This window comes from Giraffa tippelskirchi, chromosome 1 (genome assembly GCF_054371585.1).
Source record: "Giraffa tippelskirchi isolate mGirTip1 chromosome 1, T2T-mGirTip1v1.2.pri, whole genome shotgun sequence".
NCBI lineage: Eukaryota > Metazoa > Chordata > Mammalia > Artiodactyla > Giraffidae > Giraffa > Giraffa tippelskirchi.
Window position 1 is genome coordinate 52,942,307 of NC_137275.1, and position 27,956 is coordinate 52,970,262.

Consider the following 27,956-nt stretch of genomic DNA (forward strand, 5'->3'; position numbering starts at 1 on the left):
ACCTGCTTCCTCTCCAGTGCTTGGCACTGTGGCGTTTACAAGTAAGATGCTCTATTTTAGACTATTTCACCCCAGAATGATTTGTCAGGATGATTTATGTGTGCATGAGTGCTTGTGCTAAGTCACTTCAGTTGTGTCCGAATCTTTGCAACCCTATGGACTGTAGCCCGCCAGGCTCCTCTGTCCATAGGGATTCTCCAGGCAGGACTACTGGAGTGGGTTGCCATTTCCTTCTCCAGATTTATGTGTGAATGAGTCCAAATTCGCATTCATGTTAAATGCATGGGTAGATAAAATAGCATCTTTGTAGAGTATAATGTCACAGTATGGACTGGATTCTCCAGATCACATGGATCTGATTTATATTAGGCTTTAATATTTTCAGAACCTCTGAATTATATAGGGAACCACACTTGATAGTACATTAACCCTAAAGTCAGTAGATGAATCAGTTAACCAAGGTTTTCCCTAGCATAGTGCCAGGCTCTGTGCTAGATGCTGGGTAATTAAGACAGAAAAGATTGGTTTTCTGCCCCCAGGAACCTGGTCTAGTAGTCAAAAAGAAAGTGAAAGTGAAAGTCGAGTCCGATTCTCCAGGCCAGAATACTGGAGTGGGTAGCCATTCCCTTCTTTAGGGGATCTTCCCAACCTAGGGATCGAACCCAGGTCTCCCACATTGCAGGCAGATTCTTTACCGTCTGAGCCATCAGGGCTAGTCAAGGCAGACATTAAATAATGAAAGAGTTGTGAGTGGACTGAAGAAGAATTATAAGGAATTAAGAGAGGACCTACTCTGAACGTTAGTGAAAGGAGTGACCATCAGGGAAGGTTTCTTGGAATTTCAGTGCTGTTTTAACCAAGACCCGAAGAAGAAGAAATGGTTTACTAGGCATGGGAGACTGGGGGCAGGCAGTAGCGACTTGTCAAATGAGGAGTATCTGGAGAGTTTCAAAATGGGCCAGTGAGGATCAGATTCAAGGAATAAGCATGAACCTAGTGGGGAAAGAGGAAAAGGAGAGTGGCTTCAGATGAACAGGTGTCAAATTCTGGAAGAATCTTTTGACTTAGTCAAATGTCTGTACGAATCTTTAAAAGACCTTTAAGAGACTTTTTAGGTTTTGTGGTTCAACATATAGTCTTCCTTTCCTATTAGCATTATTTCCTAGAGCTGGATTCCAAGTTCTATTTTCCTACCAATCTTTTGAATTCTTCTCAAATCTGTGTTCTTAATTTCCCTCATCTACCCCTCACAGAAGGGTGATCAGCTTCTAGTGAGGGATTGTTTTCATGAACAAATGTGTCCACTTTTCTTTTTCTCTGTTTATTTAATGGCATCAGGGAGGGGTGATTACTGGCAATGGAATATATAATTCCTCCATCCAAAAGCCAGATTTAAGAAAAAACAAAAAGACAGAGGACTTCCCTGGTGGTCCAGTGGTTAAGACTCTATGCTCCCACTGCAGCAGGGGGCAGGTTTGATCCTGGATTGGGATCCCACATGTTGTGTGACATGGCCAAAAAAAAAAAAAAATACATACATACATACATACATATATATATGGTTTAACTAGAATGGACACAGGTCAGCTACTGACCCTACTTCCATTTTGGACCATTATGAGATTCTCAGATATCAAATCTTTATGCTGTATGTTGACATTTTCTATCCAGAGTACTGTTGAGCAACTGAGTAACTTAATTGACAGATTCAGAAATTCACACCTGTGCGTTTAGACATGTGCACATACCACACACAACATGGAACCCCAGTTCCATTAAATTGACCAAACTTGCTGGTTTCTTAGTCATGAATGAATTTGATGTCATTTTTGAGTGATCTGTTGAGTGTAGGAGCTGACCAAGGCTAGATATATCTTTTTAACAGAACTTCTAATTTTATTTTTCAAGATTTTTCTACATCAGTTTGAGATAAGATTGATCTGTTTTCCCCATTCAGAAGGAAAGGGAATCACTGGCCATGATTGATATATAGAAATTTGAACTTTTAGTATTAACTTTTGGTGACCTCTTTGGCCAGTCCTCTTAAAAAGTTAACATCTAGGTCATTATCTGATTTTTCTCAAGTCACAGGAAGTCTGTGTACCTCCATCAAGATAGGACATCAGGTGGTGGACATTCCTAGGAAGGGCAAAGGGGGAAAAATCACAGAATTTCTGGTGGCCTTTAAGTAAAATAGTGAAACATTTTGAGTGCTGACCTTTCCTAGTCATCATAGCCTAGATTTCCATTCCAAGTAAGTTAATAAATTCTGGAGTGGATATTGTTTAACCTGTAAGCTGAAGATGCAAGTTACTTTTGAAAAGGGGGAAAAGGTGAACAGCTTAATATACTGTTTTTTTTGATAAAATGACCTTCATGTTCCTTTACTGTAGATTTCATTTGATGAGATCACAAATTTCTCAGAAGCAATTTTCCTCAAATCCCTAAAAATTACCAGAAGGGCTACCTTCTGGAAAATGATCTTGCCATCATTTTGTTTTAAGAAGGCATGCTTTAACTCAAGTAGGACTTGGGCTCCTTACAGTCACCTAACTCATGTGGTGCACATGAAGGAAACTTGCTAAAGAACAGGTACACAAAAGATCAAGCAAGTGAGTTGAAACAAATTCTCTTTCATTTGCTCAACTACAAATGGGGACCTTCACAGAATTACCCCAGGCTGCTGAAGTCAATCTCCAAAGGCAGGTTCTAATTGTGACTTTTATGCTTCTTCTGAAAATAGATGTTTTTTTTCCATCACATGTTACTTCTTAGTATTTACTTTGTGCCATATAACTTATTAGTGCAGAGAGGGGAAAAAAAGGCCCATAATTTAATTTGATTCAGGTTAATAAACTTAAAAGTACTCCATAATGAAAGATGCTGGGGCAGGAGTGTGAGGAATACAAAGATGGTTCAGACATGATCCTTGCCCCAGAAGAATTTCAGGATGAAAGCTAAGCCATTTAGTTATGCTGTGCTGTGCTGCCCTGTGCTGTGCGTAGTTGCACAGTCACATCCGACTCTTTGCAACTCCAGGGACTGTAGCCCGCCAGGCTCCTCTGTCAATAGGGATTCTCCAGGCAGAAATAGTGGAGTGGGTTGCCGTGCCCTCCTCCAGGGGATCTTCCCAATCCAGGGATTGAACCCAGGTCTCACACATTACAGGCAGATTCTTTACCATCTGAGCCATCAGGGAAGCCCAAGAATATTGGAGTGGGTAGCCTATCCCTTCTTCAAGAGATCTTCCCAACCAAGGAATCAAACAGGGGTCTCCTGCATTGCAGACAGATTCTTTACCAGCTGAGCTACCAGGGAAGACCATTTAGTTATGAGAAAATGTTAATAAAGCAGTAATGAATCAAGTAACAAGCAACGTCATAACTCATATATTTAATGTATTCTTGAAAATGCAGTAGAAGTTAATGAGTCTCTTTTCTCATCTATATCCAGATTTACCAGAGAACAAATTTACCACTTTCTTGTCTAGACCTCCTGTCTCCTTTTGTTTTGTCTGATATCTGATCCAGTTTAATAAAAGTGCTAATTCAGGTATGGGGCTGGCTGGTGTTGAGAACTTATGCAAAAAGTAACTTTTTGTGTAGCCAAAGTCCTTTGCTATTTATAAAGACCAATGGTAATATATGCCAAAGAAATTTCCAAGACTTGGTATCAAAGTAGTTACGCCCAACTCACACTTAGCTTGTTGTGGATATAATCAACCAGTGACTTCATGACATGTCATTCCTATAACTAAGATGATCCTGAGGTGTGTTTTCTGGACCCAAATCAACATACGTTAGGAAAAACTGGCTTTCTTAAAGAAAAACTGGGTTTCATGGGGAGTTTGTGGCTAATCCCAAACTGATAATTTCTCTTATTAAAATTATTTCATCACCTGGACAAAAGTTTCACAGAGCCAGTAGTTTCTTTGGCAACCTGCTTGATGACTTGCTATTTGCAAAACAAGGTAACCCATTTTCAAAAATGAAAAGGTGGCGAGGTGGATGTAGGCCATGACTCAATCAATAACATCATGGCGGATATTTGCCTACAAAAGGAGGACTGTCTTCCTAAAAGGAAGAGGTTTGTTCCCATCATGGACAAAGAATAAGAAAGCTATGGGCATCAACAGGATGTGTGTCTTTTGGCAGAATGATGATCGATGATGGCATTATGCTCTGTAGGAGGGTATTGGTATGGTAGAAAGCAAAGAGAACACTTCACGGTTATGAGGCTGACATCTGTGGCTAATGTCAGCATTGGGCCTTTAGGCAAATTTCATGGGCAACACTCAAATGTCAGCCCCGAAGTTTCCAAGAACAACGTCTTCATACCAGTCATTAGACAAGCATCAGAATTATGCTGGGGCGGGGGTGGTGGTGGTGGGGGGTGGCGACGTTCAGGCAGTTTGCCCCCAGGTGTTAGCAGTTGGTGCAGCAGGGACAGATGGAGGCAGAAGATCTGACATTCACTTCAGCCAGGTTCACAGGTGTCTGTGCTGCCCAGAAATAACAGTACCAGAAGAACTACATTGCTTTCATCAAGAATGACCCACGTTCTGTGCCTGCAAAATAAGTGACATCATTTTGAAACTAAAACCAGCATCTGCAACATATAAGGGACAGCTTAAGCAAAGAATGAAGTCGTTATTGAAGAGTCAGGCTGGGATGAAGGGAGCTGAATCCAGTCTGGGCCTTTATTTAAATCTTAACTTGTTAGTACCTGCTAATTGTTGGCAATCTCCTTCTGTGCAGTCAGTCACCAGCGACTCTTAGAATCATAAAATATTGGCATTAGAAGGAACCCAGAGGTGATGATGAAAATAAATGATAAATAATGGCAATAATGATAATATTTATTGAGTGCTTACTCTGTGCCAGGCACCAAAGAAGTCTTTTAATGGTATTATATCTTTTACCTGTATGAAAGTGAAAACGTTAGTCACTCAGTTGTGTCTGACTCTTTGTGACCCCATGGACACATATCCTGCTAGGCTCCTCTGTCCGTGGAGTTTTCCAGGCAAGAATACTGGGGTGGGCTGCCATTCCCTTCTCCAGGGGATCTTCCTGACCCAGGGATTGAACCCGGGTCCCCTACATTGCAGGCAGATTCTTTACCATCTGAGCTACCAGGGAAGCCTTTTACCTATATGGCCTCATTTAATTTCTACAATAATCCCATAAAGGCATTAAGATTTCTATTTGGCAGCTAAGGAAACTGAGGTATGAAACAGAGTGTGTAACTTACACAAGGTCACAGAGTTTTAGTGAGTGCACAGCAAAGCTGGCACGCGCACCGAGGTCCATCTGAGGCCAGTGTCTACACTGCTTAACTAGTAGCCCCTCAGAAGGCAAGGGATCCTCAGAGAAAGGCATGTTTCATTGGCCAGAGTCCACTGACTAGCTGCAGTCCCCAGGAGTTCAGTCACACTTGGTTCAGTGAAAATGATGAACGTGTATATTGAAAATGACAGATCGTATACTCTGAAAATAGAAGCTATGTATAGTTTAATATGCAAATTAAAAAGTGTCGTGGTGGGTTCTCTTTTGGCCTCTAGTTCCTCTTCACTAAGGAACTGGCTGCATCTTTTCACCAGCGTGGCTAAGAACACATTCAGGTCTGGATCACTCGCTGCCCCCAGACCCCTTGAACTGTTCTAGCCCCGGGATATCTGCCAATGCTTCAGACTTGCGTCATCTTGAGAACTTAAAAAAAACCAAAAAAACCAATGCATAGGCCCTGCTTACTGAGACCCTGATATCATTGGTCTGAGGAGGAACCCAACCATCAATATTTTTTGAAAACTCCAGGATTGAGTCTCGTATAGGTCCCATGTGGAGAACCACTGGTTTACACTTTTGCTTATTAACCTGGTGAAGGACTTTTTCTGGAAAGCATAATTTGTGTTCTCTAGCAGCTGTTTTTGTTTTTTTGTTTTTTTTCCTGTGGTCTATGAAGATGGTTTGGGCCTTAAAAACCTTTGGGTCTTTAGGAAGACGCTGTCACTGCTTGGTGGCGTGCTGTCTGAGACTGGATCCCTTGTTTACACCCCATGACATGTCCCGGGAACCACATCTACACATCCTCCCTACAACACTGCTGAGAATATACACGTTAATTACTTTACACCTAAAATCTTACAGATTACAATGGACTCTATGCTATTGACAGCGTAATGATCAAGGAAACTTTATTGTCTTGACAACTCCTGCTATCTATATGTGTGTTCACTAAAATGCACAGAGCTGCTGCTGCTGCTGCTAAGTCACTTCAGTCGTTTCTGACTCTGGGCAACCCCATAGACGGCAGCCCACCAGGCTCCCCCGTCCCTGGGATTCTCCAGGCAAGAACACTGGAGTGGGTTGCCATTTCCTTCTCCAATGCATGAAAGTGAAAAGTGAAAGTGAAGTCACTCAGTTGTGTCCGACTCTTAGCGACCCCATGGACTGCAGCCTACCAGGCTCCTCCATCCATGGGATTTTCCAGGCAAGGGTACTGGAGTGGGTTACCATTGCCTTCTCCGAAATGCACAGAGACATGCATATAAACAGTTTAGTTCCATTTTAGGTCTAGAGAAGTTCTCAAAAATGTCATCTGTCCTTTAATTAGACACCAATAAGAAGAGATTATTTTACTCATCACTCTGCTGTCTCACTTAAAAATTCCTTTTGTACCTTTCCCTCTTTATTCACACTACCACCTTCCTAGTTCTAGTCCTAACTTTATTCCTGATTTATTCCAATAGCCAAGGAAGGGGAAAAAAAAAAACAACAGCCTAGAAGAAGCTACATCAAAATGCCAACTATGGTTGAGTGTGAAAGGTAGAGGTCTAGTTTTAATTTTTATCTATGCTTTTCAGTGATTTACTCATTTTCCTAAATAAGCAAGTGTTACTTTCCTAAAGGAAAACCAAGAACCATTAGCAGAATAGCCTTCTTTGTTGTTGTTCAGTTGCTAATTCGTGTTGGACTTTTTGCGACCCCATGGACTGCAACACACCGGGTTTCCCTGCCCTTCACTGTCTCTCATGCTGAAACTCATGTACGTTGATCCGGTAATGCCATCCAACGATCTCATTCTCTGTCACCCCCTTCTCCTCCTGCCCTCAGTCTTTCCCAGTATCTTTCCCAGTCTTTTCCAGTGAGTCGGCTCTTGGAATCCGACCAAATCGTGGCCAAAGTACTGGAGCTTCAGCTTCAGCATGCGTCCTTCCAATGAGTATTCAGGGTTGATTTCCTTTAGATTGACTAGTTTGATCTCCTTGTTGTCCAAGGGACTCACAAGAGTCTTCTCTAGTACCACATCAATTGTTATCTTACCGGTCTCTGAATGTATGTGTCCATTATACAATCCTATCTGTGGTTCACTATCAGATTGAATTCTTAAAACATGTTTTTCTCCTGTCATTATCCTGCTTAAACCTTCAGGGGCTCCCATTGCTCTTGAGAAAAAGTCTGACCTCCTGGAATCCAAAGGTCTCATTCCTCTAGTCCCACCCTCTGCATGACCCCTTATCTCCACCATACCCCTCCTTTCTGGCCAGCCCAGCATCCACCTTGTTCTGGAAACAGGGAAACTCTTATCAGTTGCTTTGCTCATGCTGTTCTCCCCATGGAGAACCCCACACACTCTGCCCCTTTCTTTGTATCTTTCTAAACTCTGCCTTTCTAAGCTTGGCCCGAGTACTTCCTTCTTCTGCTACATTTGTCACCTTCTATTTATCTCAAGGATGGCAAATAGGTTTCATTATATATTTCTCCAGGAGATTTTCCTGACCCATGGATTGAACCCTGGTCTCCCGCATTGTAGGCAGACGCTTTACCATCTGAACCACCAGGGAAGATACCATATATGCCAGATCCTAACAATTGAAAATTTGGAGAATCCTGAGAGCTCATCCCTTCTCAGAGGGAACAGGTTCTGTGAGCCACAGTGGTTTCTGCCAAAGGTGCAAGGGGGAGAAGTGACAGGATATCTGTTACATATCTTCCATCCATATCTTTAACTGCTTTTTTAGACTTGTGATGCCCAATACAGTAGCCACTAGCCACATGTGGTTATTTAATTAAAATTCTGGTGGTGGGTTAGTCGTTAAGTCTTGTCCAACTCTTAGGATTCCATGGACTGTAGCCCTCCACGTTCCTCTGTCCATGGGGATTTTCCAGGCAAGAATACTGGAGTGGTTTGCCATTTCCTTCTCCAGGGGATCATCCTGACCCAGGGATCAAACTCGGGTCTCCTGCACTGCGGGCAGACTTTACCCACTGAGCTACCAGGGAATTAAAATTAAATACCATTAAAAGTTCACTTCCTTAGTCATGAGACAGTCTGGGTCTTGGGTCCTGGGACCTTTTACTGCAGTGCTTGCTCCTGGACAAATGTCTCCTCGAGCAACAAAACACAAAGAAACTATGAGGAACTAAAAATAACTGCACATCCTCAGTTGAGGCAAATTATGAACAAAACACTAAAAGCCAAAACCAAAAAGGCCAACTGCTGCTTCTGAGGTGCTGGGAGCCAGAGCAGGGTTCTACACGTGATCCCTGCATGCAGCACCCCCAAGAGGGTGGGCTAACCACCCAAGGCACCGCTCTGGCCTGTCTTACTGCTCCGTGCCTACCCTCACCCCATTTAAGGGACCAGCTCACCCCACCTCACTTTCTTGTGCTGCAGCAGGAGTCTTAATAAAGCCTTGCCTGAATTCCTCTTCTCGCCTCTTATTAATTTTTATTGATTAAAGAATCCAAGAACTACCTACATTTTTAAAAATTTAATTTTCTTTTTGGCTGTGCTGGGTCTTTTGCTGCGCGGGCTTTTCTCTAGTTTCCGTGAGCTACTCTGCAGTTTTGGTGTGCTGGCTTCTCACTGCGGTGGCTTCTCTTGTTGTGGAGCACAGGTGCCCTAGAGCAAGGGCTTCAGTAGTTGGGGTACATGGGCTCAATGGTTGTGGCGCACGGGCTTAGTTGCTCTGCAGCATGTGGGATCTTCCCAGATCAGGGATCGAACCCGTGTCTTCCTGCATCGACCAGCGGAGCCACCAGGGAAGCCCCACTACCCACATTTTAAGTGCTCAACAGCCACATATGGCTACTGGCCACTATGTTGAACAGCAAAAACAGAGAAATGTTCTATCATCATAGGAAGCTTTATCAGTTCTGCTTTAGCCCTGCTGCTGCTGCTGCTGCTGAGTCACTTCAGTCGTGTCTGACTCTGTGCGACCCCATAGGCGGCAGCCCACCAGGCTCCCCCGTCCCTGGGATTCTCTAGGCAAGAACACTGGAGTGGGCTGCCATTTCGTTCTCCAATGCATGAAAGTGAAAAGTGAAAGTGAAGTCGCTCAGTCATGTCGGACTCTGTGCAACCCCATAGATGGCAGCCCACCAGGCTCCACTGTCCCTGGGATTCTCCAGGCAAGAATACTGGAGTGGGTTGCCATTTCCTTCTCCATTTAGCCCTGCAGTTACATAATAATGTAAGACAATATATTTGTTTCGTGTGTGTGTGTGTATGTGTGTGTGCCTTGTTTTCTCAATGAGCTCAAAAGTTTTTCTTGGGCAGGACTCTTCTCTTACACTTCTTTTGTATCCCAGAGCACAAGCCAGTGCTGGGCATATATGGAAATACTGTAAGTATTTGTTGAATTGAATTTTTAGTACCAACTTGGCAATGTGCAATGAAGTAGAGTAGTAGAAAGAGAACTAATTTGGAAATTGGGAAACCAAGTTTCTGGCCCCAGCTCTTCTGCTAGTCATTGTGTAACTTGGACTATCTCATTTAACCGAAGAAGGTTATAGTTTCCCCAGATGTAAACATTTATAGGCCGGGCTCTATCAGAGGATTTTTCCATGTTTGGAATTTTGTGATACATGTGCATGCTTCCCAGGTGGTGCAGTTGGTAAAAAATCAGCCTGCCAATGCAAGAGATGCAAGTGATGCAGGTTCGATCCCTGGGTTGGGAAGATCCCCTGCAGTAGGAAGTGGCAACCCAGTAAGAATACTCCAGTATTCTTGCCTGGAAAATCCCGTGGACAGAGGAGCCCAGCGGGCTAAAGTCCATGGGGTCACAATGGGTCAGACACAGCTGAGCACACACACAAGTATGAGGACCACGAAAGTGTGGAGTGTTCACTTTGAAGCAGAAATGCAGCCATGTACACACACACACACACACACACACAGATACACCAGAAAGAAAAATGAAAATTAGCCTGTTAAAAATATTCTAACTTATTTAAAATTCCATCCCATTTATCTAATTTTCTGACTATATAAGACTATCATTTTAAGGTTTGATTGCACCAGGTCTATAGCTAAATTCTTCTTCGAAGAGGGTCATAGCAAAGGGAAGATGACTCCACAAGTAGAGAATGTTAGACCAGGCAAGTGTGACGGAGAATTAGTAGTCTTTGTCAGCAACAAGGCAATGTAACAGCTGCCCCATGGTTTGTTTTGTTTTAATTAATTAATTTCTTTATTTTGGCTATACTGGGTCTTCCTTGCTGTGCGGGCTTTTCTCTAATTGCGGCAGGCAGGAGCTACTCTCTAGTTGTGTACACGGGCTTCTCATTGCAGTGACTTCTCACAGGCTCTAGGGGCTCTGGCTTCAGTAGCTGCGACTCCCTGCCTCATGGTTTTAACAACCAAACTGCAGGCAGAAACCCCTAGTTTATGCTGCCTTTCCTTAGCTGTGGCTCTAAGTAAGGGACCAGCAAAAAGGCCCACTCTGCTGCCAGTTTTTGTGTGTAGCTCAGAATGGTTTTTACATTTTTAAGGCTTTCTCAAAAAAAGAAAAAGAAACATATATAACCATTTGGCCTGCAGAGCTGAAAATATTTACTATGTAGCTCTACACAAACGGCTAGTAAGTGACCTTCATGTGCAGATCCAACCACTTTTCAAGCCAGATCGCTTTCTGAAATGTTGTAATGGCCTGTGGCTGAAGCACAGTGGATAAAACTCCCTGTTCTCCATGTGCCAAAGTCAGGGAAAGGCAGCGGGCTGGGGACGAAGGCTGGGCCATGGCTCCACCCACTTTCTATTGGAAGCTGGCAGGGGCCTTGACCCTGAGTACAAAGCCAGTCCTTGGATCCAGTCTGTGCTCTCTGGTCTTGATGTTGGAAATTTGATGAGTCACAGTTTCTGGCTGTGTCTTCCTTGACATTCAGCGTTCAGGAGAATAAATTCTGAAGGCCCCTTGAAGGGAAAAGCTGCACTCCACGGTCATCCAGGCTTATCTGAGGCAGGATCCGGGCTTGCATCTCAGTTTGTTATTCTTTTCCTTTTCCCTCTCCTTGCAGACACTCCTTTCAGTGCTTGAGGCATCTAGATTACATATGCAGATAGACTGCCCAGGAGACACAGGGGCTACGATGCAGGGCTAGGCCGGTATCTGAGCTGAGACAGCAGCCCTGCCATGTGGGCCAGAGACACAGGGTGAAGTTGACTGTTTTAAATTTTTTTTTTAATTACTCTTTTACGTTCCCTTCAGACACCCTATGGAAAAGGCTCTTGGATTTCTCCAAACCCTATCTCTACCTAGGCCTGCTCTCTAGGTTCTCACCAAGATTTGGTTCCTAAAATGTACTTCTTAATTATCTAACTTCCCTGGTCAGTGCAGTTTAGTTCAGTCGCTCAGTTCTGTCTGACTCTTTGTGACCCCATGGACTGCAGCACGCCAGGCCTCCCTGTCCATCACCAACTCCCAGAATTTACTCAAACTCATGTCCCTTGATTCGGTGATGCCATCCAACCATCTCATCCTCTGTCGTCCCCTTCTCCTCCCGCCTTTAATCTTTCCCAGCATCAGGGTCTTTTCAAATGAGTTAGCTCTTCGCATCAGTTGGCCAAAATATTGGAGTTTCAGCTTCAACATCAGTCCTTCCAATGAATATTCAAGGCTGATTTCCTTTAGGATGAACTGGTTGGATCTCCTTGCAGTCCAAGGGACTCGCAAGAGTCTTCTCCAACACCACTGTTCAAAAGCATCAATTCTTCGGTGCTCAGCTTCCTTTATAGTCCAACTCTCACATCCATACATGACTACTGGAAAAAACATAGCCTTGACTCGATGGACCTTTGTTGGCAAAGTAACGTCTCTGCTTTTTAATATGCTGTCTAGGTTGGTCATAACTTTCCTTCCAAGGAGTAAGCGTCTTTTAATATCATGGCTGCAGTCACCATCTGCAGTGATTCTGGAGCTCCCAAAACTAAAGTCTGACACTGTTTCCACTGTTTCCCCATCTATTTCCCATGAAGTGATGGGACCAGATGCCATGATCTTGGTTTTCTGAATGTTGAGCTTTAAGCCAACTTTTTCACTCTTCTCTTTCACTTTCATCAAGAGGCTCTTTAGTTCCTCTTCACTTTCTGCCAAAAGGGTGGTGTCATCTGCATATCTGAGGTTATTGATATTTCTTCTGGCAATCTTGATTCCAGCTTGTGCTACTTCCAGCCCAGCATTTCTCATGATGTACTCTGCATATAAGTTAAACAAGCAGGGTGACACTATACAGCCTTGATGTACTCCTTTTCCTATTTGGAACCAGTCTGTTGTTCCATGTCCAGTTCTAACTGTTGCTTCCTAACCTGCATACAGGTTTCTCAAGAGGCAGGTCAGGTGGTCTGGAATTCCCATCTCTTGAAGAATTTTCCACAGTTTATTGTGATCCACACAGTCAAAGGCTTTGGCATAGTCAGTAAAGCAGAAATAGATGTTTTTCTGGAACTCTCTTGCTTTTTCGATGATCCAGCAGATGTTGGCAATTTGATCTCTGGTTCCTCTGCCTTTTCTAAAACCAGCTTGAACATCTGGAAGTGCACGGTTCACGTATTGCTGAAGCCTGGCTTGGAGAATTTTGAGCATTACTTTACTAGCATGTGAGATGAGTGCAATTGTGTGGTAGTTTGAGCATTCTTTGCAATTGCCTTTCTTTGGGATTGGAATGAAAACTGACTTTTTCCAGTCCTGTGGCCAACTTCCCTGGTTGCTCAGTCAGTAAAGAGTTTGCCTGCAGTGTGAGAGACCCTGGGAGGGGAAGATCCCCTGGAGAAGGGAATGGCAACCCCTCCAGTATTGCCCGGAAAATCTTTCAGATCTACACTTTTTTTTTTCTCCTCCCTTTGTCCCATTCTCTCCTCCAGGCTAATTTTCTAAGTTCTATCACCCTTGGCTTCTGTATACACAACCTCCTTTAGTGTAATCTGATGTGCCTCACATCTAATAAAAATCCAAATTTACAAAACAAAGGATCAGAAAGGTAAATCTTCCCTTTGTTAAAGAAATTTTCCTGTCTGAGAGACTAGTATCTCTCTCTATCTCTCCCTACCTCCCTTGCATGTTTCTCACTTTTTATACTTCATTATGCATAGTAGTAGTTAGTTAGTTACTCAGTGATGTTGCATTCTTTGCAACCCTATGGACTGTAGCTTACCAGGTGAATATTGCTGTCCTCATTGTATAGGCAGCCTGGATAAGTAAATACAAACACAAGGATTAAGCCTGGTTCTTTTCGGTGCCTTGGGGTCCTTCCCCTTGCCATGCAGTCTAGACTTGTGTAGCCCCTCCTCCCTGTCTAGCTGATGGGGCGACACACTCTTGAAACTGGAGGAGAAGAAAGGTGACGAGGGCATCCATGCTAAGTCACTAGGTCGTGTCTGACTCTTTTTCGACTCCATGGACTGCAGCCTGCCAGGTTCCTCTGTCCATGGGGATTCTCCAGCCAAGAATACTGGAGTGGGTTGCCATGTCCTACTCCAGGGGTTCTTCCCGACCCAGGGATTGAACCCACATCTCTTACATAGGCAGGCGGTTCTTTACCATGGCGCCCCCTGGGAAGCCCCTTGGTGATTGGGGGAAGGTCGGAGTTGCCTGCAAGCAAATTCATTTTTGTATTTGCAGATCTTGAGGTGCAGTGAGTATATACCCTTGCTGCCATGCTGTATCATAAAAAAAATTCACTTTCCCTAGTTTGTTTACTGTCAAACCTTAGCTCATTAAATATATCCAGTGGCCTGGGTCATGGTCATACGAAAAATAGGACCTTGGCTCACTTAAAACAATAGTTGCATTTGCTTCAGTTGGTACAGATTCATTTGGAGAAATTACCAATTCTCAAGGATGATTCCAGTCCAGCACCAAGCTCCCAGCAGCTTCCAATTAATAGTAAGGAGCAGTGGCCGTGCACCACCGCTCCTTCTGAAATTCCCAGCCCGGAAAAAGGCACTTGTCATGCCCAGGGAAGCATCCATTAGGAAAGTTTGCTCTGAGTCAAATACTCACAGCCAGTTCTGGATAGAATTGCCTGACATACAGCCTTGGCTTCCATCATTACTGATAGAAGAATGTATACACAGCTGTGAGACAGAGAAAAAAAGAAATCGATTTGCTAAAATTTGGAGATGCAAATATGCAGAAAAACCCGTCATCTTTAGGATTCTCCATTAGATTTCAATGTAAGCCTAATGGTTACAAGTTGAGATTTTGGTATCTGAGTGAGTGGGTTCCAGTCTTGCCTTCCACCAATAACTAGTTTTACTTAACTAGGGATCTCAATAATACTTGCCACATAGGATTTTGGAGATGATTGAAGAGGTAGTATTTGTCAAGAATTTAGTGCTGGGTCTGGTACACAGTGGGTGTTACATACATGTTAATGTGTTAGCACATGTGTGCGGGGCATGGTCTACTGAAGCTTTTCTCAAACTTTCTGGGTTCAGCACATCTTAACAGGCAAATAAAATAAAGGACACTCAGATATAAACTTCAGATAAACAATAAAGTAATTTTTTTTAGTATAAATATGTCCCAAATGTTGCATGGATACTTAAACTAAAATATTATTTGTTGTTTCTCTGAAATTCAAATTTAACTAACACAACAGTGTTAATCAACTATACTTCAATATAAAATAAAAATTAACAGAAATTAACTAGGATCTGCATTTTTGTTTGCTGAATCTGGCAACCCTGTCTTTACATTCTTAAGAATTATTGAGGAACCCAGACTGCTCTTGTTTATGTGGGTTGTATCTGTAAATATTTCAGTTCAGTTCAGTCGCTCAGTCATGTCCGACTCTTTGCGACCCCATGAATTGCAGCATGCCAGGCCTCTCTGTCCATCACCAACTCCCGGAGTCTACCCAAACCCGTGTCCATCGAGTCGGTGATGCCATCCAACCATCTCATCCTCTGTCGTCCCTTTCTCCTCCCTCCCCCAATCCTACACAGCATTAGGGTCTTTTCCAGTGAGTCAACCCTTCGCATGAGGTGGCCAAAGTATTGGAGTTTCAGCTTCAACATCAGACCTTCCAATGAACACCCAGGATTGATCTCTTTTAGGATGGATTGATTGGATCTCCTTGCAGTCCAAGGGACTCTCAAGAGTCTTCTCCAACACCACAGTTCAAAAGCATCAATTCTGTGGCACTCAGCTTTCTTCACCGTCCAACTCTCACATCCATACATGACCACTGGAAAAACCATAGCCTTGACTAGACGGACTTTTGTTGGCAAAGTAATGTCTCTGCTTTTAAATATGCTATCTAGGTTGGCCATAACCTTCCTTCCAAGGAGTAAGCGTCTTTTAATTTCATGGCTGCAGTCACCATCAGCAGTGATTCTGGAGCCCAAAAAAATAAAGTCTGACACTGTTTCCACTGTTTCCCCATCTATTTCCCATGAAGTGATGGGACCAGATGCCATGATCTTAGTTTTCTGAACGTTGAGCTTTAAGCCAACTTTTTCACTCTCCTCTTTCACCTTCATCAAGAGGCTCTTTAGTTCTTCTTCACTTTCTGCCATAAGGGTGGTGTCATCCGCATATCTGAGGTTATTGATATTTCTCCCGGCAATCTTGATTCCAGCTTGTGTTTCTTCCAGCCCAGCGTTTCTCATGATGTACTCTGCATATAAGTTACATAAGCAGGGTGACAATATACAGCCTTGACGGACTCCTTTTCCTATTTGGAACCAGTCTGTTGTTCTATGTCCAGTTCTAACTGTTGCTTCCTAACCTGCATACAGGTTTCTCAAGAGGCAGGTCAGGTGGTCTGGAATTCCCATCTCTTGAAGAATTTTCCACAGTTTATTGTGATCCACACAGTCAAAGGTTTTGGCATAGTCAATAAAGCAGAAAGAGATGTTTTTCTGGAACTCTCTTGCTTTTTCGATGATCCAGCGGATATTGGCAATTTGATCTCTGGTTCCTCTGCCTTCTCTAAAACCAGCTTGAACATCTGGAAGTTCACGGTTCACGTATTGTTGAAGCCTGGCTTGGAGAATTTTGAGCATTACTTTACTAGCATGTGAGATGAGTGCAATTGTGCGGTAGTTTGAGCATTCTTTGGCATTGCCTTTCTTTGGGATTGGAATGAAAACTGACCTTTTCCAGTCCTGTGGCCCCTGCTGAGTTTTCCAAATTTGCTGACATATCGAGTGCAGCACTTTCACAGCATCACCTTTGAGGATTTGAAATAGCTCAACTGGAATTCCATCACCTCCACTAGCTTTGTTCGTAGTGATGCTTTCTAAGGCCCACTTGACTTCACATTCCAGGATGTCTGGCTCTAGGTGAGTGATCACACCATCGTGATTATCTAGGTCGTGAAAATCTTTTTTGTACAGTTCTTCTGTGTAACTACCACATTAGAAATTCAAACTAAGAAATTAAAAATATTTATTAAGTACTTCAAAAATAATTGGAATTTCTTATGTTAACATAAATAACATTTTATAAAAAACTGTATTTCAAAAAAAATAGATGATAGAAAGCACATTGTATTTTTGCAAATCTCTTTAATTACTGGCTTGAGAGAAGTCAACTATATTCTTATATCTGCTTCTGCCTTCAATCTGGTGAAATATGTTATTTTTATCGAAGTAAAGAATACTCAGCTTCACAAAGATTTGTAGTTGGGAAAGAGAGGGATATTTTGATACACCTTTCAGATAGTTGAGAACATTCTTCTCTGCTATTAAAGCCAAACTCTATAAGAGATAATTTCTTAAAGATTAGTTTGTAGTATGGAATCTGAAACCATATCAGTGAAGTTTTTTACTCATGTTAAAATCCACTGGTTTACTTGTACTATGAATGGATCTTTTACTATGTGTGATTCTGTAACATTATGAATTGGTCATTTGGAAAATACTGGTTTACTGAGTTGTGAAGATCATTGAAATATTGACATATTTCATTATATAATATTTTTAAAAATCACATTTACTAATATCACAGCTAATTTCATCAGAAAAGCATTTAGTATGGCAAGCTGTTAAGCTCATGGTGGTGAATGTAAGTTCTTCAAAAATTTAACTTTTGCTTGAAAGCTCCAATTTTTTCATTGGAGACAAATACTATTAGTTGTGTTCTTTCAAGTGACAGGCACATTTCATTTGTTTTTCCAGAAAGTATCTACCAAATACCCAGTATCTGGATAACCATAGTTTAGCTGTCAAGTCATTCTTTCAAGAAAATAGTGTTCTGTGACAGAAGCAGCTGTAGTTCACCCTGTAACTGTCACACATGTGACTTTTCTTGAGCCTATGGTCATGGTTAAGTATGCAGCAAGAGTGTTTTGTGCATGCTTCCCATTTCATCGCACAGAATATTTAAAAAGATATATGCTCAAGAGTCAAGATGTATTAAATAACAGAATCAATATTTTCCTGCTTCAAGTACATTCAAAAAAGTAATAAAGACAACTTCTAGTGCCTGCTAATAGAAAAATGCTGTGATTACTAGTGCAAACTGGTTGCCACTATCTTCTTTTGTGCTGGGGTACCAGCAGTTTTTCCCTCTGCTGCCTTTTCATCATTGGTGCAAATGTCAACACCGTGGAAAAATACAGAAATATTAGTGTTATTAAGAAAATTGTTTTGACTTTGCAGACCTTTGAAAGGGTCTCCCAGGGGATCCAGGGACCTCACTTTGAGACCCTTCTGGTCCCAGTGAAACTGTTCATGTCCCAGTGAAAGACAGTGATGGACTGTGTGTTGATTCATCACGTGTTCCCCTCATCTGTTCCAACATCTCCTTCCTTAAGCAGTTTGGAAAACCAGGGACTGTTCGGACTTTTCTTAGGGTTTGATTTAGGCTGGGCTGGGTGACCAGAAGTGTCTGAGGCTGCCTTCAGGATGCTCTTGGACGCCCTCTCCAGAAAACTGAAGGGGCTTGAATGAGTCAGAGGAGTAAAGACCTCTCCAGGATTCTGCAAGACTTACTTGCTCCAAATAAAACATTCTCCTCTTGCTGCTTCCTCCTTCTTATCACTAGTGTCTGAGAGACCTCAAAACCCCTTTCAGAATCTGGAACCATCTTGCAGACCAAATACATGCTAGATTCAGATATATCTAAGCTAGAGGTGGGCCTCTGGAACAACAGACGCTCTGGTGAAAGAGCAGAGAGAGGTTGATTTTTCTGCCCTAACAGAACTCAGCAGTTAGAAGTACCAGGGGGACACCCGCATGCTGGCATACCCAAGACAATAGCACAAAACCCAACTTAGAATTGCATGGCTGGAAGTGGGAAAATGCTATTATCAAACATTTATATTGCCTGGAAGGCACAGTTCTTTCTCAGGGACAAAGAATTTATCCTCTGAGCAGCATGAGATGAAATATTTGAATACAATAGAACACCAAGGACTATATTTGACACAGGGAATTTTAACACAGCCCACAGTGTTTAAAGTCAAATATCGAATTTGTGGCCATAGAGGAAAAATGAACATAAACTTGAAGTGGGGAAATCCATACTATCCATATCTCAGTTTTTGTGGTCGACTGAGATCCTTGATAGTAGAGTCTGTCAATAGATTTCAAAGTGAGCAGGACAGATTGTCTTGGGGTGAAAAGGTGAAAAGAAGGATTGGGGAACCCAAGGAAAAGGAGTAGAAGAACAGGGCCAAATGTGTTCTTGTAGAGCCTACAAAGCATGCACAGGTGACTGTGGATTTGAGCAACAGATCCTCTTTGGAGCCAGGGTCCCTGTGGCAGGAGAGAGTGGCTTAGATGAAGAGCAATGACTGGATTGAATCTGCTCTGATTCTCAGCTCTGCCCTTATCAGCAAAGAGCATGCCCTGGGGCAGGTTCTCTGAACCTATCTCCTCCTCCTCTTAGATTAAATTAAATGAGATTGTAGATCTGTTCAGTTCGGTTCAGTCACTCAGTCCTGTCCAACCCTTGGTGATCCCATGGAGTGCAGCATGCCAGGCTTCCCTGTCGATCACCAGGATTGTTTATCAGGTAACCGGTAATTGTTGTTCAGTCGCGAATTCGTGTCCAACTCGTTGAGACCCCGTGGACTGCAGCATGCCAGGCTTCCCTGTCTGGCATTTAATCGTTGGTTCTGGTTTCATGGCATGATTTGATGGTTAATTTATTTGCCTCCTTGTTTTTATAATCCACTTTTCTCATCCTCTTTGAATACAGAACAAAACACAGCTACTACATCAAAACCCTAAATTCTCAAGTCATACCTGGAGTCATACTCCATTAGGCACTAGTTTGGATTCTGATACTGTCTTCACACTTTTTTTTCTTCAGAATTCAAATATGTTCCTTAACCGTAAGCACTGGACAGCATGCTAAGGATGCAGAGGGGGCTACCCTTACAGTCTAGAAAGTGGTTGACATGTACGTGGATATGTGGTACAATGTGGCTTGGGTACCCAAGAGAGGTACTCATGAAGAGAAAGACTCCTATGAAGTGAATAATTTGCCAGTTGTGTGGGTTTGTCACTTTGGAGATTTGTTCCTCTTTGGTTTGCTAAAAGAAGGGGAGGTGGGCTGTGGGTGTCAAGTGAGATAGACCCCCCTTCCCCCCAAATAGGATAAGAATTTGATGAGCCCAGAGGGAGGAAGATGAGAGTATGCCAGAATTAGCAGGGAGACTCAGTCATACCATGTGGAGAATTTGAGGTTCTGAGAAGAGGCATATCTGAGGAGAGGACATTGGGTGGTCCTGGCTGTGAAGGAGGGAAACCCTGGCCTGTCAGGAAAGTCCAGCTTCAGCCTTGTGACCTAGAGCCGGCTGTTGAATCTTTCTGGATCTCTCTTCAGTAGAATCTGGATGATAACACATCTGTTTCACTCCCTCACCAGCTTGTTTATCACATAAAATAAAAGAAGAAAGAGGGTGATAGGAATAATTGATGTCCACATACACATTATCTCTCTGTCAAGGAGCTGGGCAAAAAAGGAAGGATAGAAAGGGGGATGGGAAAGAGAAAATGAGAAAAAAAATAAGAGAGAGAAGGAAAGGGAAAGGGAGGCAAGCATGCAGGTATCTGTGTTAGAGGGCAAGATGAATTCAAGAGGAGAAATGTTGTGAAAGCACAGGCACTGGCAGCCTGGGCTGGAGATCGGGGAGGTACGCTCACCACGCCCCTGGGAGGCAGATAGCCTTTAGGATACCCACCCAAGGTGGATTAGTCACAGCACTAACCTGAGGCATCTGTAATACTGAGGAAACTGAAAACAAGATAGGACCTATAGAGGTAAGGGGTGGGGGGCGGAAATGGACAACTACCTTGAAAATGCTTTGAAAATGTGTACATGCCATTTTCTACGCTCTCAGATTAAGAGGGCTGTCAGTTCTCTGGGTAAATCTTTCCTGGTTTTAGACATTTTTTTTTTTTAATAGATGAGGAAAACAGACTCAGAGAGGTTAAGTGATTTGCTCAAGGTCACACAGCTCGTGTGCCCAAAAGCCTGGATCGCAATTCCCTGTTCAGTTTTCTTTCTCCCCCACTGGATATCCTAAAGGTACGAAACAAAGAATTCTAGGTATTCCTGGGGACTCCGATGGGGGTGGGGACTAGAAAATGGGTTTTCTTATTTGCCTAACCTGGCTGTGTGTGAGATTCCAAAGCCAAAGTCAATTCCTTCTCTCTACAGCCTTGGTCTCTTGTTATGGAGTTGTCTGGACGGTCATGGGATAATTCTTTTTTCTCATTTCTCAGCTCCAAGAGCAGGTAGGTGCGAGCTGCCCACAAGAGCTCCAGACTCCATCGATGTTCATGTGTGCTGCAGATGATCCCTGGGCTCTCTCTCTTTATCTTGTTAACCCTAGTGGTACCAAGAGGCACCTGACTTTTGGGTATGCTAATAATTCAGTGCCAGCCAGTTTCTGTTATCCTCCAGTTGTAATTGTTAACTTGAATGGAATGCAAAACTTCTGGTTTGGAGCACAGTTGGTTTTTAACTGTGAATTACTTGAAGGGTATGGAAAATGGGAAGTACGTTGTTTTTTTTTTTTTGTGGAAGATGGTTTCTGTAAAGCTTTTCTGGCATCCGCTTTGCTCTGAAAAATAGAAATACAAGGTACATGTTTAGATGTGGCGGTCTCTACAGATTCACTCGTGACCTCTACCCTTTATTAACTCCTGCCTTTGACACTTTTTCATTTTAACAAGCCAAGACTTGCTTGGGGATTAAAACAATGAGCTTATCATAATGAGGCTTAAAAAAAAAAACCACACACACGCACACACAAAACTCCAAGTTTGTATCTTCGAGCCCTTCTTGCTAGCCCTTCCTGCTAGCCCACCCACCCCTTGGAAGTTTGGGATTTTCTTTTCCCCCTTAAGGGGAAGTGTGGAAATAGAGCCCGCCTGTTCATTTGCATTACTGCACATCACATCACACGATATCTTTTCGACCATTATATTGTGTTCTCTCAATGGTGTTTGCTCTGAGGGTGGGACACAAGGCTGTTTAGTGTCTCGTAAAACATTTACCAAAAGCACTGAGCCACGGTTTTGAAGGGCATTCCGTTGCCAGAGTGTGGGAGGAGAGAGCCAGCAGGGGAAAGGGAGCTCCAGGTGTTTGGCAGGTACTCGTTTCATACTTTAGTTTTTATACATGTTTAAAATGTTAGATTACATACGCGTTCCTTCTGCTGAAGGGGCAGGAACGGTGAGGAAGGGGGCCAAAGAATTGCTTTGCAAACTGTATTTTTCTGTGGATCGGAGTCCCTGGATAATTGTAATCTTCAGTTTCAGTTGAATGTTGTTTTCGGTTTTAGTCCAGGGACGTGTGTGTCACAGAGAAGGAGGTTAAATCTACCTGTGCTTGAGGTTTCCCCCTGGCCTGAATCAGAACTTAGCATTTGCTTTAGCAAAGAATTCGGAACCAGGTGCAGTGTTCCTAGGAGGAAACGTGTAACCTTGTGATTTGCGTTTCATTATACCCCGTGACTCACTCCCTGAATAGCTTTTGCTAAATGGTGGCTTGGGTTTCGTGAAAATACTCTTAAACTTTCTCTTTTCCCCACTCCTTGCCCCGATGAAAGGTCAGCTTGAATGACTCTTCTTATCCTCAAATTTTTGTTTTTGGAACACAGTTGCTAGGAATAACTTTATATCCTGGTCATACATAGTTTCAGAGAAACAAATGACTCAATGCTTCTTGGGAATGCTAAGTATTCTTTTTTTTTTCCTTTTGTAGAAAACATGAGCATCTACGATAAAACTAAAGCCATAATTAAATGTTTACATTTCATCAAGTGTAATAATGATATCGTGGACACAGATACTTGGAACTGTGTTATTAGTGATTAAAACTCAAACAGTAAGTAGGAAAATCTAGAAAAAGGGTAACTCCAGAAGGTGACTGTAATGGCCAGTTCCTGGGAAAAGAAGTTGCCGGATGGTATTTGCAATGTAACAAGCATGTGGAATCTTTTGTCTGTTTTTATTTTATGGCAGGAAACCTAATCATAAAGACGGTACTAAAGTTAGGATTAAGCTGAAAGCATGTTGTTGTTCAGTTGCTCAGTCATGTCTGAATCTTTGCGACCCCATGGACTGTAGCACGGATTAGGAAGGAACATTATTAGAGTACTCTTTTCACCGGTGACGCTAGCAGTCAGAAGCTGAGAGTCTTTCTTCTGACAAGTTCCCAGTCATTGCAAAATGGTTGAAATAAATGATGGTTTCAAAATTAGAGGAAACTTCCTTCATGGGAAAAAGTTCACTGTGGCTTTGTGTATTTAGGCAAATAGGACTAAATCTACAATTTCGAAGGGCCTCAGTTCACCTGAGGGATAGCAGATTTGATTGTTTTTGTATGCGTATCAGAATACTGAATTTTACGTTGAGTCATTTCACTACCCTGACCACTGTAAGTTTATGTAACTTGCCACAAGTGGATTACCCTTTTCTTATCTCTCTTTTAAAATTTTGAAACAGAGGTAGGAATACTTGCTGTTTACGTCTCTGTCCCATAGACGCACCTTGATTGCTTAAGAGTCTGTCAAACTTTTAACCTTCAATGTTATTAATACTGCAGAAATCCAAAATAGATCCTGACCAGTGAAGAAACTCATGCATTAATTCCACTGTCTCTCAGGTAGATGGATAGAGTTTTATGTCTGAAATTTCATCAGAGGAACAGGAAGACTGGAAAAAAGTCTAAAAATAAATCATTTCCAGATATTTGCCATTCCCTGTTTCCCATTATTTCATTGGGAAAATCCTACCTGGTGCAGTTCCTTTGTTTGCTTATTTAAAATCAGAAGTCCCAAAGGTCTGTATGGAATTGTAAGAAACTAAGATCAACAAAGTCTACATTTCCATCTCTCTTTAGGAGTTCTTGCAGTTACTGGGCAGTTTGTTAATGGATCCACTCAGATGTCAAATTAAACTCTGGATACATTGGCCCCTATCTCTGGCATTTAAAACTTTGCTGCTATTCCATGTGATATGTTAATAGTACCAGGCAGGCTTTATCAGGCATATGTGTGTTAGTCGCTCAGTTGTGTCCGACTCTTTGCAAACCCACAGAATGTAGCCTGCCAGGCTCCTCTGTCCATGGGATTCTCCAGGCAAGAATACTGGAGTGGATTGACATTCCCTTCACCAGAGGATCTTCCTGACCCAGGGATCAAACCCTGGTCTCCTGCATTGCAGGCAGATTCCTTACCATTTGGGAAGTTCTTATCAGGCATATATTTGGGTAAAGTCTCTCCACAAAGATTTTGTCATCTGCTCCTTCTGTCCTTTAGAGAGAAAGCTCTTGGTTTGTAATATGTCATGAAGGTAAAATCTCTAGGGACAGTAATTGGCCCCCAAATTAGGTGGCGGTTTGCAACGTGCAGGAATACCCAAGGAGTCAGGGTTGTTTCGGCTTGCTTGGACAGAGCTGTCACGAAAAGGTGTGGGTGAGTAACACCCACCTTTCAAGATTTTTGGGTGACCATGCCAGGAAAGTCACAGTCAAGGGAACTTGGGATCAGAACTATCAGGCAGACTAGGGGAATCATCATAAAGACATGGGCTATTTGGGGCTGGTTTTGTGTTGGTAAAAACTGAATTTGTATAGGTTAGTCAAGCAATGATTAAAAATCCTTCACTTGGGACTTTCTTGGCAGTTCAGTGGTTAAGATTTCTGCTGACTGGGACACAGGTTCAATCCCTGATCGCAGAACTAAGATCCCTTGTGCCCACAGTGGGGCCAAAAAAAAGAGGAAAAAAAAAAAATCCTTGTCTAGTAATACAAGGTCTTAAGTAAGGCAAAGAACAGTCCTCACAGCATTCAAAAAAATTCAAGCCATTAAGTCCATCAGGGCCTCACTCTGTGCCTACTCGCTCTTGGTTTATAATTCCTGTTTTCTTAATGCACAATGAATCAGAACTCTTCTTTGTTGGCTAATGATCAATCATCCATTGATTCAACAAATGCTTAATAAGGTCTCATTCTAGGCTAGGTTCTTACCTCTCAGTTCTTAAATGTCACTTCTTCAAGGTAACCTTCCCAAACCCCTTAAATTAGGTCCTATCCTCCTATCCCTTTAAGATAGTCATCGCACTAGTTTTATACTTACCTCCTCTGCCAAAGAATAAGTTCCCCTTACGTCATGAATTGTGACTGTCTTATCCACCACTCTATGTTCAGTGCTTAGCACATATTAGGCATTCTAAAAACAGGTACCAAATAAATGAATGAATGAAAGCAGAGGATAAGGACCAGGATGGTTAGAGGCAGGCACAGAACAATGAAAAATAGCCCCTGATAACAGGGAAAGGGCAAAAATTACTGTTACCCAGTTTGGAAGCAATGACCCCTGAAGCCATCCTTTCATTTCAGCCCAGCTCAACCATGTAAACGTCTAAGGATAGCCTTGGTTCACCAAGAAAAATATGCTCAGTAACATTTGTTTAAGATGACACTGAGGACCACAAATCATTTTATAAAGAATTTTCTTCCAAGAAAGTTTTCTAACTTAAGTGGATATATTCAATCATTTGGAAACTTTAATATATGAGTAATTCTTTATTCCTACAATTATTTCCTACCAGTGAAAAAGTTGAGCACACAAAATGCAAAAAGAGCCTAGAACAATGCGATAAGGGAGAAACTTCAATATAATGAGATTAAGTCAAATAAGTGCTTTGAAAAATATTTTAAATATTATTTATTGAAGTGTAACATAAAGGCAGTCAAATGAACAACTCTTAAGTATACAGCTTGAGTTTTTACGTATACCTGTGTAACCACCAATCTTAGTTCAAAGTATGGGACATTTTCAGTGTCTCAGAAAGCTCCCTGTGCTTCTCCTCCCTGTCACCCACCCACCCTGCTCCAGGTAACCGTTATTCTGACTTCTATCACCACACATTACCTGTTTTTTTTAAAATAATTTTTTTTATCTATTTATGGCTGTGCTGGGCCTTTGTTGCTGCGAGGGCTTTTTTCTAGTCACGGCGAGTGTGGAGCTACTCTCTAGTTGCGGTGCACAGGCTTCGCATTGCTATGGCTTCTCATTGCGGAGCACAGGCTCAATAGTTGTGGCGCATGGGCTTAGTTGCTCCATGACATGTGGGATCTTCTGGGATGAGGGATCAAACCCATGTCTCCTTCATTGGCAGGCAGATTCTTTACCACTGAGCCACCAGGGAAGCCCCTACATTAGCTGTTCTTGCACTTCATAAAAGTGGAATCATATATCTGTGCTCTTCTGTGTCTGGCTTCTTTCACTCAACATTGATTTGTGTAGCTGTAATGTATTCCTTCACTGATGCATAATATTTCTTTGTAAGAATACACCACAGTTTAATAAATTGGGCATGGGGAGATTAAAAACATGACTCTGTGAGCTGAAAATTATTCCATGTGTGCCAGCCGTTTAAAGTTGCATGATCTCATAAAAGGTGGGTTGGAAATGTTATCACTTGAAAAGGTGGAAAAAGAGAAGAAGTCCTTCTGGGAGTGGATTTATTAAGTATTCTGCATGGGCTGTTCATTTAACTGAAACCATTGCCCTAGGAGGTGACAGCCGTTGTTTGCAGATGAGGAAAGTGAGCCTGAGAAGTTTCCTAACTGCACAATCGATCTTAACACCCAAGTTGTTGGTTACAGCAGCGAGCAATATTGCCCTGGCAATGACCACGCCAGGTGGCTTTTGAGGCTGTGCTACCTCGTTAATGAAGACTCTGCATTTATACAGTAGCACAGAACTATCTCTGATCAGAAAGCTGGCAATTGACCTGGCTTTTCTTAAGTCAATTTCTCTGTCTTTCCCTTCAGAGTTTTTCTTGTTTTGAAAAGAAGTCTCCCTTGTATATTTTTCATTCTGACTTTTGTTTATGAATAAATTTTTGTGGCTTATGATTTTTTTCAGAGGCATATCTGAATCTAAAATCTATTCAGCAAACTATTGAGGTTTTGGTTTTTTTTTCTTTTTTTAAATAAAGATCAGGTTATTGTCTTTCTTTTTTTCTAAATTTTGGCCATGCCACCCCCAGGCCACAGTAGTGAAAGCACTGAATCCTAACCACTAGTTCAGTTCAGTTCAGTCGCTCAGTCATGTCTGACTCTTTCTGACCCCATGGACTGCAGCATGCCAGGCTTCCCTGTCCATCACCAACTTCTGGAATTTACTCAAATTCATGTCCATTGACCACTAGATCACCAGGGAATTCCGTAAGATCATGTTTCAACATCTGTGCATAAAGAAATGTTCAATCACTGTAAGAAAGGTAGATGAATTTCAAGTCAGAATTGCCAAGAAATTTCCTGGGAGGCAAAAGTCACATCTTTCATTGTGGGGTTTGAAGTGCTTTAAATTCTAACTCCCAGAAGGGTCTATATGTCAAAGTTTCTGACTCAATTGATCATGTTGGAATGAACAAAATTTCTAAATTTCCTCTTCCTTAGTAGCTTTCTTGATTTTCACCCTACAAGTATAAGCATTCACAATCCCACTCTTCAAAAGTTACCAGAAACTTGCTCAGAATGCCATTCAGTCAGAATAACAAAAGGGAGAATATACCTTTTAGATTTTTTTCTAGTTGGGAATGAAAGAGGTTATGCTTTTAATTTTGCATTAATATTGGAAGGCATGTATCAGTGTGATCAGGTCACCATTTCAGTGAGGCCGCAGGTAAGCAGTCCTGTATGCCCAGTGACAGACAGGAGAATACCCTGAGTGTCACAGTCAAACGTTTTGAGTCACTTCTAGAAAAAGCAAGAGATGCCCAGATTTTTTGCTTCAAAGGCATCATTATTTTCACAGTAGAAAACTCCTTCCATATGGGATGCTTGAACATCAAAGATTTGATTTGATTCTTTTTAATTTTATGAACAATCACAGGACCAATATCTTGTGTTTTATACTTAAGAAAATACTTTCCCAAATAATTTTTATAGTTACCTTTAAAAAAAATTTCTGAGATGTAACATCTACACGTTTTGTTTATGAGGAAGCTGAAATAGAGAATCTGTCACATGCCTAGTTAGTGAAAGAGGTGACATTCAAATTTTCTTCTTCCATGGTGCCAGCTCTTCCCACTGCCCACATGTTCACCCAGGCAGTGTTTGGTGAACTGTATAAGCCATTAATATCTGCTCTCTTTTAAGACATTCTTTGGTCTGTGATGACTGCTCAAGTCATACCATTTGATTATAAACTTACTATGTGCCAAGCATTGCTCTGGTTGCTGTATGTATATCA

At 42.1% G+C, this 27,956-nt stretch overlaps 1 protein-coding gene across 23 annotated transcripts in view; it reads left to right on the forward strand.

Moving 5' to 3' along the window:
* The window catches only part of RBM47 (RNA binding motif protein 47), a 179,607-nt gene that overhangs the window by 73,581 nt on the left and 78,070 nt on the right, over positions 1-27,956 (forward strand). The gene's annotated exons all lie outside the window — the stretch shown is intronic.